The following is a 14,410-nucleotide window of genomic DNA, read 5'->3' as shown; positions in this document are numbered from 1 at the left end:
TATTTTTGCATCTTTTTAATTTGATCAATATTTTCCTGATGTTGCCAATATTTTCTTTTCTAGACCCTCAGTGATTTTTTCACTGACACAATGTTTGCAATATTAGTTTTTAATAGTTCAGCAGAGAGAGATAGTACAATTTACAAATCTAATAATTTACAACAACAGCAAAAGAACCCTAACCAGAAAAGTCAATGTTGGTCAACAGGGCAGATTTGACCCTCAGCAAATCAGTCAACTTTAGTCAACTTCGGCCTCCAAACAACAAGATAAAACAGCCCTCAAAACAAATAAAGTTTGGTCAAACAGCCCACCTGCGGTCAGCCCTAGCTGCCGTCAACGTTGGTCAACAGTCAAGAAATTTGGTCTCCTGAAATTTCGCTCTCCTAAAATTTCGCTCTCTTGAAAATTCAACCTCCTGAAATTTGGCTTCCTGAAATTTCAGCTATGTGGAGAGAGAGAGGCCTAAAAATCCGTACCCAATCAATGAGGAGAGAGAGAGAGAAGTGTGAAGATGAGTGTGTCCAAATGAGGCTAAGTCACTTTCTATTTATATGCAACGTTGAGGATGAATAGACGTGACTGTTGGGCGTGACTGTTGGGCCTTTGAGCCTACATAAGTGTCAGGCCAGGGTAACTCCAGAAATTAATGAGCGCAAGAAAGAACTGATTGATTTTATTCATTAGCCAACTATTATTTATACATACATAAAACGGATCAGTTCATCTTCTAGATGACTGTCCAGTTCACCCATCCGTTTCGGATTAGGTGTCAACATTCCCCCCCTTAATCTGAAGGGATGTTGGTGAGTCCAAGCATCGTTCTGAATCTTTCAAGCTTTTCTCTTCCAAGCGCTTTGGTGAAGATGTCTGCAATTTGCTCGTTTGTGGAACAATGACGGAGATGGATTGTTTTGGCCTCAACATGATGTCGGATCAGATGATATTTAGTATTGATGTGCTTAGTACGATCATGGAACTTTGGGTTCTTGGCCAACTTTATTGCAGAGGTGTTATCAATCATGAGTGGAGTTGATTGTATTTGTTTTACCTGCAAGTCTTCAAGAATTTTCCTGAGCCACACAATTTCTTTCGTTGCTTCAGCTGCTGCCACATATTCTGCTTCTGTTGTGGAATCTGCTGGTACTGATTGTTTGCGTGATCTCCAGGAGACAGCTCCTGATCCAAGACTCATAGCATATCCTGAAGTAGATACCCCAGTTTCTTTGTCTCCATCGAAGTCTGAATCAGAGTATCCAATCAAGTTGAAGTCGTCCACCTGTGCATACTTGATTCCAAGGTCTTGAGTTCCCTTCAAGTACCTTAGAACTCTTTTTGCAGCAGACCAATGTCCCTCACAAGGCTTTTGCATAAACTTGGAGAGGATTCTAACAGCAAATGAAATGTCTGGTCTGGTAGTAGTGAGGTAGATGAGACTTCCTACAAGCTGTCTATACTTTGTTGCATCCTCAAATTCCTTTCCTTCAGTAGATGTGAGCTTCAAGTTTTGTTCCATTGGAGTAGAAAGGGGATTGCACTCTGTCATGCCAAATCTGTATAACAAATCTCCAATGTATTTCTTTTGAGAAAGAAATATGGACTTTGGATGTTGGGTTACTTCAATGCCAAGATAGTAATGAACATAGCCCAAATCAGTCATTTCAAAAAAAATTCCTAATTCTTTCTTTATGGATGCAATATAGCTTTCATTGTTTCCTGTCATTAAAAGATCATCTACATATACCACAAGATATACAACTGTTTTGCCAACTTTCTTGACAAATAAAGTTGCATCATCAAGATCAAAATGTTTGAAGTTGAGTTTCAGAAGATGCTCAGTTAGTTTTTCATACCAGGCTCGTGGTGCTTGTTTGAGGCCATACAAGGACTTCACAAGTTTGCATACTTTGTGTTCATGTCCTTTCACAGCAAATCCTTCAGGCTGGGACATAAAAACATTCTCTTTTAGATCTCCATTCAAGAATGCAGTTTTTACATCCATTTGATGGACTTTCCAACCGTTCTGAGCAGCTAGTGCAAAGAGTGTCCGGATGGTGGCCCATTTTGCTGTGGGAGCAAAAGTTTCCTCATAATCGACCCCTTCCTTCTGTGCAAAACCTTTTGCCACAAGCCTAGCTTTGTGCTTGTCAAGTGAGCAATCAGCGTTGTACTTGTTCTTGTAGACCCACTTGCAGCCAATTGGTTTGGTTCCAAATGGAGGATCAACCAGCTTCCAAGTGCCATTCTTTATGAGGGCATCATACTCCTTCTGCATTGCTTCTTTCCATTCATCATGAGAAGCAGCTTCTTTGAAGGAAGTTGGTTCAAAATCTGTAGACAAATTCAATTCACAATCATAAGTAACATCCATATCAACAGGTGAATTAGAGTTATCTACATCACCTCCATCTTGTCGGTTTGTATTTCTCGTTCCTGTTTTTCCAATTTCATCAGGATGAACACTTTCAAGTGTCTTTGTCAGCCACTTTGGGGGACCTTTCTGAGATGGTCCAGGCTGCTCTGTTGATTGAGTTGGGTCTGAATCAAGATTGAGTCTCCCAATTCTATCAATTACATCACTTAAAGCATCATCCGTTGTTGGAGTGTCATGCAGGGGAGATTGTTCTTCAGAAGAAGATTCCACATGTTGATCTAGTATAGGAATCCCCCCTTCAAGATGTGGAATCTGATCATCAAACTCTTGAAATGATTTCGGTTTTGTGAATCTATCCAAGCGATCAAGTTGCCGCTCAACAACACTGTCAGATTTGGATGATTCAAGAAAATTGACATCTCTAGATAAAACAAACTTTTTATTTACTTCATCATAGAGGCGATATGCTTTAGATGTGTTTGAATACCCCAGGAAGATACACTTACGACTTCTAGCACCAAGTTTGTTTCTATGTACCTTTGGTATTAAAGCATAACAGGTGGAACCAAAAATCCTGAGATGTTTTACCGAAGGAACATGTCCATACCACAATTCATAAGGAGTCTTGTTTCTTATAGCACTAGATGGACATCTATTCTTTATATATGCAGCACATAGAACAGCATCAGCCCAAAACATTGTCTTTACATTTTTGAAGAAAAGCATGGATCGTACCATATTCAAAATTGTTCTGTTCATTCTTTCAGCTACACCATTCTGTTGAGGATTATAAGGTATAGTTGTTTGATGTTTAATCTCATGTTGGCGAAGATAGTGTTCAAATTCATTTGATGTATATTCTTTTCCATTATCAGTGCGAATAGACCCAATATGAGATTGTGCATCATTTTCAATCCACTTATGAAAATTCTTGAATGTTTGAAAAGCATCAGATTTGTTCTTCAATAAGTAAACCCAACACATTCTGGTGTAATCATCAATAAATGTCATGATATATTTATTTCCATTTGCAGAAGGAACAGGCATTGGACCACATAAATCTGAATGAATAAGTTCAAGCTTCCTATGTGCTCTTGAATGTGAATCATGAAAAGATTGTTTGCTATGCTTTCCTAGAATGCAAGCATCACATTGTTTATGTTTTCTAAGAATTGTAGGCAAACCAGCAACACCATTTTTCTTCAACAAGCGGAGACTATCATAGTTTAAATGTCCAAATCTAGCATGCCATAATAAACTTGACGGAAGTGTACCTTCTTCATGATGAGAAATATATGAAAAATGTTGTGCATGAGCAGAAGTTCCTTGCAGTTTAAGAAGTCTTTCTTCTTCTATACCCCTCATGACAAGTGAATGGTCAGATGCCTTTCTTACCTCAAGCTTTCCATCAAACATATGAATGGAGTGACCTTGCTGGCGGATGTGGACCAGGGACAGCAAGTTTCTCTTGAGCTGTGGGAGATATAGAACATGATCCAGAAGAAAGTCTGGAAGACCAGGCAGTTTAAGCCTGATTGTGCCAAGCCCTGATAGCTTGATTTTTTATTGATCTGCAAAGTATACTGCTCCATCAACATTGTCAGTGAAATCTTCAAAAAATTCTTTCCTATGAGTCATATGACAAGTTGCTCCTGAATCAAGCAACCAGTCATTTTTCGAAGAAGCAAGTGAAGCATTAAACAAGTCTTCATTTACTCCAATGTTACATTGTGCCTCAATATAGTGAGCGGATTCAGGTGCTTTACCTTTGTCTGTGTCATCAGTTTTACCTTTTTGCCGGTTTCTTCTCTGCTCAACCTTGTCCCATGGTAGCTTGCATGTAGAAGCATCATGTGATCCATTTTGTTTGCAGCGAATGCAATGCAGATCTGCCTTTTCTGCTTGAGAATGTCTGCCCCCCCTTCCTCTGAAGTATCTTCCTCTTCCTCTTCGTCCACCTCTTCCTCTTGTAGAATCTTGAGCAGGATGCTTTTCTTTATGAGCAAGGCAAACAGTCTCTTCAGAAGATTCAGGGACTGTTTTCTTTCCAAAGGCTTTCTCTCTTTCAGCAAACTTTTTCACAAGAGACTCAAAGGTTATGTCTTTAAGATTTCCATTTGCTTGTAAAGACTCAAGATAATTAGAGTAGGTAGGATAGAGTGCTTTGAGAAAGGCAATAAGAGAGATATCTAGCTCAACCTTAGTGGATTTAATATCATGCATTATAGACTTTATTTCAAATGCAAGAGCAAGGGGGTCATTATTTTTCAGTTCAAGAGTGAAGAGTTTAATCATGAGCTGAACAACTTCAAGTGCAGAATGTGAATCATAGAGTTCTTTCAACTTTTGTAAAGCTTCAAAGGCTGTGGAATAAGATGAAATATGACGACTTACTTCTTCATTTACAGATGCTGCGATCAATGCATAGGCTTTGTTGTTCTTGTTTTCCCAAATGGCAAGTTCTTTATCTGATGTAGGCTGCACAGGGTCTTTGTCTTCTTCTCCGACACACACACCTTTCCACAGCTCATTGTAGATGAGGGTGTGTTTTACCATCCGAGACCATTCTGAATAGTTCTCCTTGCCAGTGAGAACTATTCCGACCATAGAAATGATTGAATGCATTCTGTAAAAAAAAAATATCTCTGCCAAAAACTTCTGTTGAAAAAAAAAATCCTTATGCCATAGCCTTATGCATTTTATTTTTGTTCTAACATTTGCATCACCATCACCATTTTTTATATCACTGCCACACTACTATGTTTTGAGAGAAAAAAAAGGCGCTAAGGGATCTCTTCAACATATATCACTTCAATATATATCAATGCAAAAACTGTTAAGAAAACAGCGCAATATATAAAACTCCGCTCCAAGTATAAGCATGATATTGCATACTATAATATGAGTCACATACAATAACTTGTTGCGCTGCTGGATGACAGCTTGCACATTACTAACGTGTTATTCAAAGAAACAAGCCTCAAAACACCGTCAGGCACCACTTACATAAAGCCTTGTCCATTTGAATTCAGAAAACCAGTGAACCTGGCTCTTTTTAAATGCAGCGACACACACCTGCATACTAGCACCACCGGGTAGATTGTCTGGTATACATACATGGCCTTCGCCTCAATTGGGCTCTATCGACGAATGATCTTTTCGCATCCATTAAATCATACAAATCAACAACTGGTCGGTAAAATTCCTTATAACATGAGAATGGAGCAGAAGGTGATGTTATTCAATTTGAATAGCAGAGAGAAGAGAATCGATATCAATTTGAATTGCAGAGGGAAGAGAAGCGATATAAATCAGGAGCGGAAATGTTTTCAGGGTGAAGAAAGAGAGCTCTAATATGAACCAGCTCAACTCGACGCTCTAAACTAACGTTTAATTGAACGAAGTGTTTGGCGCTGGTGTCGCCTTATAAATAGTGCCGCTTGTAGCAGTGCGTATTGCATCAGTGTGGTGAACACTTTGAAAGATGAGTTTGGGCTTCGACTCTCTACCCTGTAAACAAGTTCAACTTAAACGCTGTTGCAGTAAAAAGTATTGAAGATGGCAAGGAAGGGTTTGGGTACTGATGCGGCAATAGGCTCGTTAATGTCATCAAAGAAGTGGAAAGAGAGCAGTCGAAACGATTGCAGAGACAATAGATTGTTTCAATACCTCCTGCTGCGTCTTCCATAGCAGCCGAAGCTTCAACAGGTGCTCATCTAGCGTTACACCAGAATGAGCGGATTTGTCAGGATAGAGAGCAGAGAGCGTATGCAGCGCTGGTGCACCAGGGAGCAGAGGAGCAGAGGTGTGTCAGGCAATGCGCTCAGAGAGCAGAGTAGCGCTCATGACTGAGCAGCTCTCAGGACAGCAGGAGTTACTACTATTTCTGGGACCTGTGCTCTGATACCATGTCAGGCCAGGGTAACTCCAGAAATTAATGAGCGCAAGAAAGAACTGATTGATTTTATTCATTAGCCAACTATTATTTATACATACATAAAACGGATCAGTTCATCTTCTAGATGACTGTCCAGTTCACCCATCCGTTTCGGATTAGGTGTCAACAATAAGTTTGTTGGCCGACCTTGATAATTTGACCATAATCAAAATAAATTCATAACTTCATTTGTACATGTCAAAATCGATGATCTTTAGATCAATCCTACACCTCTCGGAAAGAAGAATCCAAGAAAAATATCAGCTGTCATAAATAAGATGACCCATGTGGAGTTTGGCCTAGTTGCCAAATTTAACATATAGGGTATGCTGCAATGGTGGATGCCAAATGGGCTAGTGTCGCCAGTGATGATGATAGATACTTCCAAGCTTGTGGAAGTACCTCCCTCGCTAAGAGGGAGTGTTGAATTGTGTAGCTTGGGAGGTACTCTACAAGCCTAAGAGTTGGGTTTGTGAGAAATTTGGTCACAAAAGTCTTTATGGGCAAAGAACCCAAGCAGAGGGGTTTTATACCCAAGAAGGGGTTTAAAATATAAAAAAGAAATTAAAAGAAAATTATTAATTACTGTTAAAATTAGCAACTAGGGCCAAACTCCATGTGGGTCATCTTATTTTTGGCAGCTGATATTTTTCCTTGATTCCTCTCATCGAGAGGTGTAGGATTGATCTACAATCATCCGTATCCGACATGTATTTATGGAGACATGAATTTATTTGTATATACTTGAGAATTTGTCAAGGTCGGCCAGCAAGATAAAGTGTGTGGCACACCCCCAGCTTTACCTCAACATTGCATATAAAGCAAGGAGGCATTGTGCCTCATTTTATCATCATCTCAACAATCATCTTCTCTCTCCTCATCTCATTGGGCCAGCGAAGGAGCAGCTTCTCTCACACGTGCAAGAGAAAGGACGCATTTTCTGTTTAGGGTGGCGTTCACTGATTTTAGGGTTGCGTTGACCAAGTGCTGGGTTGCTAAATGAAGAGTTGACCAAGGGCTGACCTACTCATACTATTTGGGTGTTGCATTGACCAACGTTGACTGGTTAGGGCTGACCGCAGAATGTTGTTTTGACCGTTGACCAAGCGCTGTTTTGGGCTGCCAAAGTTTGTTGTTGAAGACCGAGTTCTTCAAGGTTGACTACAGGTCAATCCGGGGCTGTTTGACTAGATTTGACTTTGCTGATTTAGGGTTTGCTTCTGCGGTCATAAAATTACAGATTTCTGAATTTGTACTATTTCTCTCTACTAAACTATTGAAGATTAGAGAAGAATTGATCAAAGGGTTTCCCCGCATTGGGGTTTGTCCCTGGCTAGCTGCCACATCTTGTGTCTCTTGCCTTGGCTTGTTTTCTATCGATCTATTAATGTTCTATCAGCATTTTACTTTATGTTTATGTGATTGCTAAACAGTGGCTAATAAGAAGAAATCGAAGTAAACTGCACTAAGCATAGAACATACCATAAATTAACATGGTATCAGAGTTGAGGTGAAGACAAAGCCCAAGCAAGAGCAAGAGCAAGAGAAATCACCGAAGGTTGTTGAAGCAATCTCAAAGACTTCATGGGGTCCTCATCACACTTCCCCGCTGAAGACAAGCTCCATGAGAAGTCTAACTATCACAGATGGAAGATGTCTCTCGATCTGACATTAGAAGAGCAGGAAGTGTTGGACCATGTGAGAGGCAAAATCGTTGAGCCTCCATCAAATGCATTTGCTGCTGCTAGGAACAAGTGGACCAGGGGAGAAGTCAAAGCAAAGAAGATCATCTAGGACTCTATCGACAAAAGCCTGGTGGCCTATGTTTCCAAGCTGACCACCTCCAAGGAAATCTACAATAGACTGGTAAGATTATTTAAAGTTAATGATGCAAATCAAGTTTTGTTCCTTGGAAATAAGCTGAAGGAAATTAAGAAGGACAAAGATGAGAGTATGCAAGCATACTTCTTAAGGATCATCGAGATCAAGAATGATCTCCTATCAATTGGGGAAGTCATTCCTGACAGGGAACTGACCATCACAACTCTTGGAGGGCTTCCATCTAAATGGTATATATTCAGAACCACTCTTCTCAACAATAATGTAATTCCTGGATTTGAGGAATTGATGGTGAGATGCATTCAAGAAGAGACAAGGATGGAAGAGCAGGAAATGCCTGCACTTAGAGGCAATCCCACTGCTTTCTCCTCTCATGCTAAAAGGAGAAACAATTCCGGGTCTAAATCTAAAGGAAAGGTCGGACCGAAGGGTGGAAGAAAAGGAAGATGTTACATTTGCAACAAAATTGGCCACTATGCGAGGGAGTGCCCTGATAGAAAGGTCACACATCGTGACGATGATCAAAATCACTCCCAAGAAGGAGTGCCCTGATAGAAATGGTCAACCCTCCAAGAAGGCAAGAAACTCCAGGTATGAATCTAACATTGTTAACAATAAGCAAGATGAATATTATCTATCACCGGCCCTCTCTACCACTGCTCCCCCGGACTCGCTAGGAAATTGGCTTATTGATAGTGGTGCCTCAAGGCACTTCACTGGTTACAAAGAAGCTCTCTCTAATCTAATAGAGAAGGAGACCAAACTAGAAATTGTTCTTCGGGACAACTCCAAATATCCAGTGAAAGGCATAGGAAATGTTACTCTACAATTGAATCAGGGCAATACAATTAATTTTCAAGAAGTCCTATATGTACCTGATCTCAAAAAGAACCTGGTGTCCATTTCAGTAATGGAAGACAAAGGCTACAAGGTGGCCTTCATCGATGGCAAGGTACGTGTATGGAAAAAGAATTTTAAAGATGCTTTCACTCTTGGGTTTCTAGTTTATTCACTATATCAGGTCGGAGGAAGTCCGCTAGGTGTCATGTCTTGTGACACACCTCTTCAGTTCGAACTATGGCATCAGAGGTTTGCTCACCTTCATTATAAAGCTCTACCCGATGTGAGACAAATGGTGACAGGGATGCCCAAGTTCAAAGTAAAGCAAGAAGGTGTATGTCCGGGATTTGTCGAATGAAAGCTCAAAAGGGGACCATTCCCCTCACGCCATAGCAAGACCTCTAATATATTGCAGTTGGTTCACTCCGACATATCTGGCATGATGCCTGTGTATTTCTTAGGAGGATATTTATATTACCTCACTTTTACTGATGATTATTCTCGCAAGACTTGGATATGCTTCTTGAAAAAGAAGGATTAAGTGTTCTCCTGGTTTCGTCACTTCAAAGCCTTGATCGAGAATCAAACCGAAAAGAAGATCAAAATCTTAAGGACTGATAATGGGACTGAGTATGAATCCAATGAGTTCCATGACTTTTGCAAAGAGGCTGGCATTAAGAGGGAGACTACAACACCATATACTCCTCAGCAGAATGATGCGGCGGAAAGGAAGAATCGTACGATTGTGGAAGTTGTTAGTGCTATGCTCCATGATCAAAGGCTTCCGAAGTTTCTATGGGCCGAAGCTGCGAAGACTGCCATATATGTGCAAAATTGATGCCCTCATCAAGCATTGGGTTCCAAGACTCCCGAAGAAATGTTCACTGGTAAGAAACCTAACGTATCTCATTTTAGAATTTTTGGAAATCCTGTATATTTTCATGTGCCAAAAGAGAAAAGGAATAAATTGGGCGCATCCGAAAAGAAAGGAATCTTTGTGGGCTATAGCGAAAATATTAAGGTCTATAGAATCTATGTGGCTGGTCAAAGGGATGTAGAGATTAGCCATGATGTCACCTTTGACAAAGATATGGCTCTTAGCAAAGTTGACAATCTTCCAATACTGAGGAAATCTGGAGAAGTTGTCACCAGGAAACCAGAGGAAAAGGAAGATGAGACGATGCCCGATGTAGAGACCTATGGATCTTATTGATTCCCCTCCACAAGAACCTTCCTCTTCTAAGAAGAGGCCTTCATGGCTCAGGGGGACACTTGATGATGCCAAGGGACACATTGCACCCAGAGGGACTTTCCGTGAAAGTAAGAAGCCGGCCAAGTATCAGGGATACTTGACCATCATGAGCACGATCATTCAAAATGAGCCTTCATCGTTCGCAGAAGCTGTCAAGCATCAAGTATGGAAGGATGCTATGACCGAGGAATATGAGTCCATCATGAAGAACGATGTCAAGGATGTGGTCCCCAGACCCCAGGACAAAGCAGTTGTCACTTCGAAATGGCTTTACAAGATAAAGCATGGAGTAGATGGAAGCGCTCAAAAGTATAAGGCTCATTTTGTCGCTCGTGGCTTCTCTCAGAAGGAAGGTATAGACTATGACGAAATATTTGCACCTGTTGCGCGATATACCACCATCCGCTTGATCATAGCCCTTGCTGCTTCGCAAGGATGGAACCTACATCAGATGGATGCCAAGACCGCGTTCTTGCATGGTTCGATCAAAGAGGAAGTCTATCTAAAACAACCCAAAGGATTTGAGATTCATGATCGGGAATCTCACGTGTGCAAGTTGAAGAATGCGCTCTATGGGCTGAAGCAAGCACCCCGAGCATGGTATGAGAGGATCGATAGCTACTTGATGAAGTTGGGATTCACTAGGAGTGAAGCCAACCCCAACCTTTACTTTAAGGTTGAAGATGACAAACCTCTCATACTGGTGTTGTACGTTGACGACCTCTTTCTGACAAGTGCAGACCCTCTCATTCACAAATGTAAGAGGGAGTTGGCTTCTGAGTTTGAGACGAAGGACCTGGGACTAATTCACTATTTCCTAGGACTAGAAGTTTGGCAGAAGCCAGGGGAGATTTTCCTTTCTCAAGGAAAATATGTGGTGAAGATATTGGAGAGATTCAGTATGGTGGACTGCAAGCCCGTGACTACCCCGATGGAGCTTGACTTCAAGAAGTTAAGCGGTAGTGTTGCCAGACCTGTTCTACAAAATGCTACCGAGTATCGTCAACTCATCAAAACATTAATGTTTTTGGTGAACTCTCGTCCGGATATATGTTTTGCATTCAACACGTTGAGTCAACATATGGTTGAGCCTCACCACACACATTGGATTGGTGCCACAAATCTGTTGAGATACCTTCGTGGCACAATCATCATAGGTTGAGATACACTGTTAGAGATGTGAGACTACATGGATATACCAATGTTGATTGGGCAGGCAGTGTGGTGGACCGAAAGAGCACTTTCGGGTGCTGTTTCTCTTTGGGATCTGCCTCGATATCTTGGATGAGCAGGAAGCAAAAGTCGGTAGCTTTGAGCACCGCTAAGGTAGAGTACATTGCTGCAAGCATTGTTTTAAAAGTCGGTCGGCTCGGAACCGACTCGGCCGAGTTGCTCCGAGCCGGTAAAAAAATTTGCAACCCGGCCTTCGAACCGGTTCGGCCAGCCGAGTCATGTAATGACTCGGCCGGCTCAGTCTTAACTCGGCCGGCTAGGCCGAGTCCGCATCAACCCGGCCGGGTCACTTCCTGCGGCCAGTAAACCCATAAAACCGCATTTCTTTTATTTTTTTATGTTTTTGCTGTGTGTTGGGGACTCCAAATGGTTTTATTAATTGGTTAGTTGGTCTTTGGGGTCCATTCCCCTCTCCCAAACCCTATTTAGCCCACTCAACTCCTCTCATTCTCTCACAGCCATCTCATGCATTTGAGTGAGAACTTCAGTGAGAGTTTGTGAGGAGTTGTTGAGTTTGTTTTTGGAGCAGCAGTGGGGAGTCTTGGGCAAGCATTGTAGCTAGAGTGAGGAGCTTCTTGGGCAACCATTTGGAGCAGCATTGAGGAGTTGATTTCTTAGAGCAAGCTTGAGGAGGCAATTTGTGCCTGGAGGTATTTTTTTTTCACTTGTACAAATATGTTTTTGCTTATTAAATTTTAGGTGCATATCTAGAAATCCTAAAGAGTGTTTTTTGTGAAAGAAATGAACATTGAATCAATGTTTTTTTTTTTCATTTTCAGATTGTTTGCTTTCATTTCCAAGTCAAAAAATGGCACCTAGAGTGAAAGATGCTGCTTGGGCATATGTTGAAATGGTTGATAGTCAAATGCATTGCAAATTTTGCCATAGGAAAATTAAGGAAGGTCCTGGGGGCATTAATAGGCTGAAACAACACTTGGCGGGGATTAAAGGCCAAATTACTCCCTGTACCTCACCAGAAATTGGGGAGATTAGGAAGGAATTGTTAGCCAGCTTTGAGAAGTTTAAAGAAGATAAGGCTAGGCAAAAAGAGTTAGAAGCTAAAATTGGGAGGAAGAGGGAGATACAAAAAATGATGGCTACCAGCCCTCATTATGATTTTGAGGGTTCTTCCTCTATCCCTCGTACTGATGCATCCAACCCTTTCCGATATGTTCCTCCCTCTTTTGATTCTATTCAAGAAAAGGGAAAGGGTAGAATGAAAAAGGGTGATATGACTATCAAAAGTTATTTCACTCCCTCCTCTCCATCAGATGCACATGGTCCTCAAGCTAAGTCACCGGATTCGCCGTTTTTTATGCATAAAATTCGAAATTAGGCGAATTTGAAGGCCAAACGAACATATTCGTTCGAGTTCGCCATTAAATTCGGCGAACTCGAATTTCATGTCGAATTCGAATTTGAGACGAATAAAATCGCGAATAAATTCGTTTGAATACGTTGAAATTCGCCTGCTGCTGATTAAATTCGTTTTTTTTTTCGCCCGCGGGTTTTAGTGTTCCTGTTTTCGGTTTCATTGACTCGGGTTTCATTGTTTCAAGTTTTCAACTTTCATTGCCGCCGCTGGTCATTGCAGACGCCATACTATAGTATACTCCAGACTGGATCGTGATTCGTAAAGGCTTGTAAGTTGTGTACAGTGTAACGTGTTCACTGTTTAGTGTTTACCAGGCCGAGACTGAGAGGCGAGAACTCAGAAAACTGCCGCGTGTGCATCTACGCAAGCCCAAACCCATCTAAACGCAGGTCTAAAGCACCTCGACATTGCAAAGGACAAAGGCGTAAGTGTACAATAGTTAATTTAAATAACCTCATCGTCTTTTATTCTAGTTTATATAGTTTATCAAGCTGTGTAAAGCAGCATTTCCACTGTCCGATAGATAGTTTGTTATGCAATTTCTTTATTTGTTATGGTCAGGGATTTTCAACTCTCGAGCACCTTCTTGATGAATGACTTTAATCTCTAGGCTGCAGACATAGAGTACCCCACTGTGTTACAAACTTACAAATTATTTGTTTGCTGGTGGAGGCTGGAACCCCTAGCAATCAATCAAACTGTCGAGCTGGTCATAGAAGTGATTTATAATTCTGACTGTAGCATCAGTTCTCAAGTTATCTTATAGTTCAGATTTCGATGAGAGGGTTTGTCAATCAACTTCAATCAACTGCTCCAATATTATATTATGCTTCAGCCTATAACCAAGTGCTTTTGCTGGATAAGCCACTGTAAACCAAATCATATCAATGATCATCATATGTTCACATCTCCAAGATAACATTACCACCATCAAAGTTCCAGCCAAAGAGGTCACTTTATTATGTGGACATAGTTGTATAATTCATCAACAGGTTCACTGCTGCTGCCAAACATATTAGTATTGCTCATGCTGCCACTCCTGTAGGCTGTAGCCTGTAACATCTCCACTTCTGTAATTACCAAACCAAATGGATGCCCTAGCTGTATCAACAAAAGACAATCTATGACATTGTCAAATTTCCTCTGTACTACTGCCAGTTCTTCATTGTTTCTGCTCAAATGTCACAGGTTCATCATAAGATTAGTCACAAGAAGGTTGCTGTTGTAATATCATTGCATATCTAACTGCCATGCCATACATATGGTTCAGGGTTACTATTTTAGGTCACTGTTGCCTTTCAAGGATCAGTGTATAGTCAAACTGTTAGACATCATCAGTATGCAGCCCAAACAATACTGTTACCATCATCTAGGCTCTAATTATGTTCTCACTGTGTTGAAGCCTGGTTTGACTGTGTTGAAGACAATTTTCTTTATTCAGAAGAATCAGAACTACCCAAAACCTCCTTACTACCCTCAAATTTGTTGTCAATAAGTTAGGCAATCCTTAAATAATAAAGACTGTTATTCTTTGAAAACTGTTATCAGCTCTTTATCAGA

Source organism: Pinus tabuliformis, chromosome 1_2 (assembly GCF_031772625.1).
Source record: "Pinus tabuliformis cultivar Carrire ecotype Pingquan chromosome 1_2, CPIR1, whole genome shotgun sequence".
NCBI lineage: Eukaryota > Viridiplantae > Streptophyta > Pinopsida > Pinales > Pinaceae > Pinus > Pinus tabuliformis.
This window is presented reverse-complemented; position numbering follows the sequence as displayed.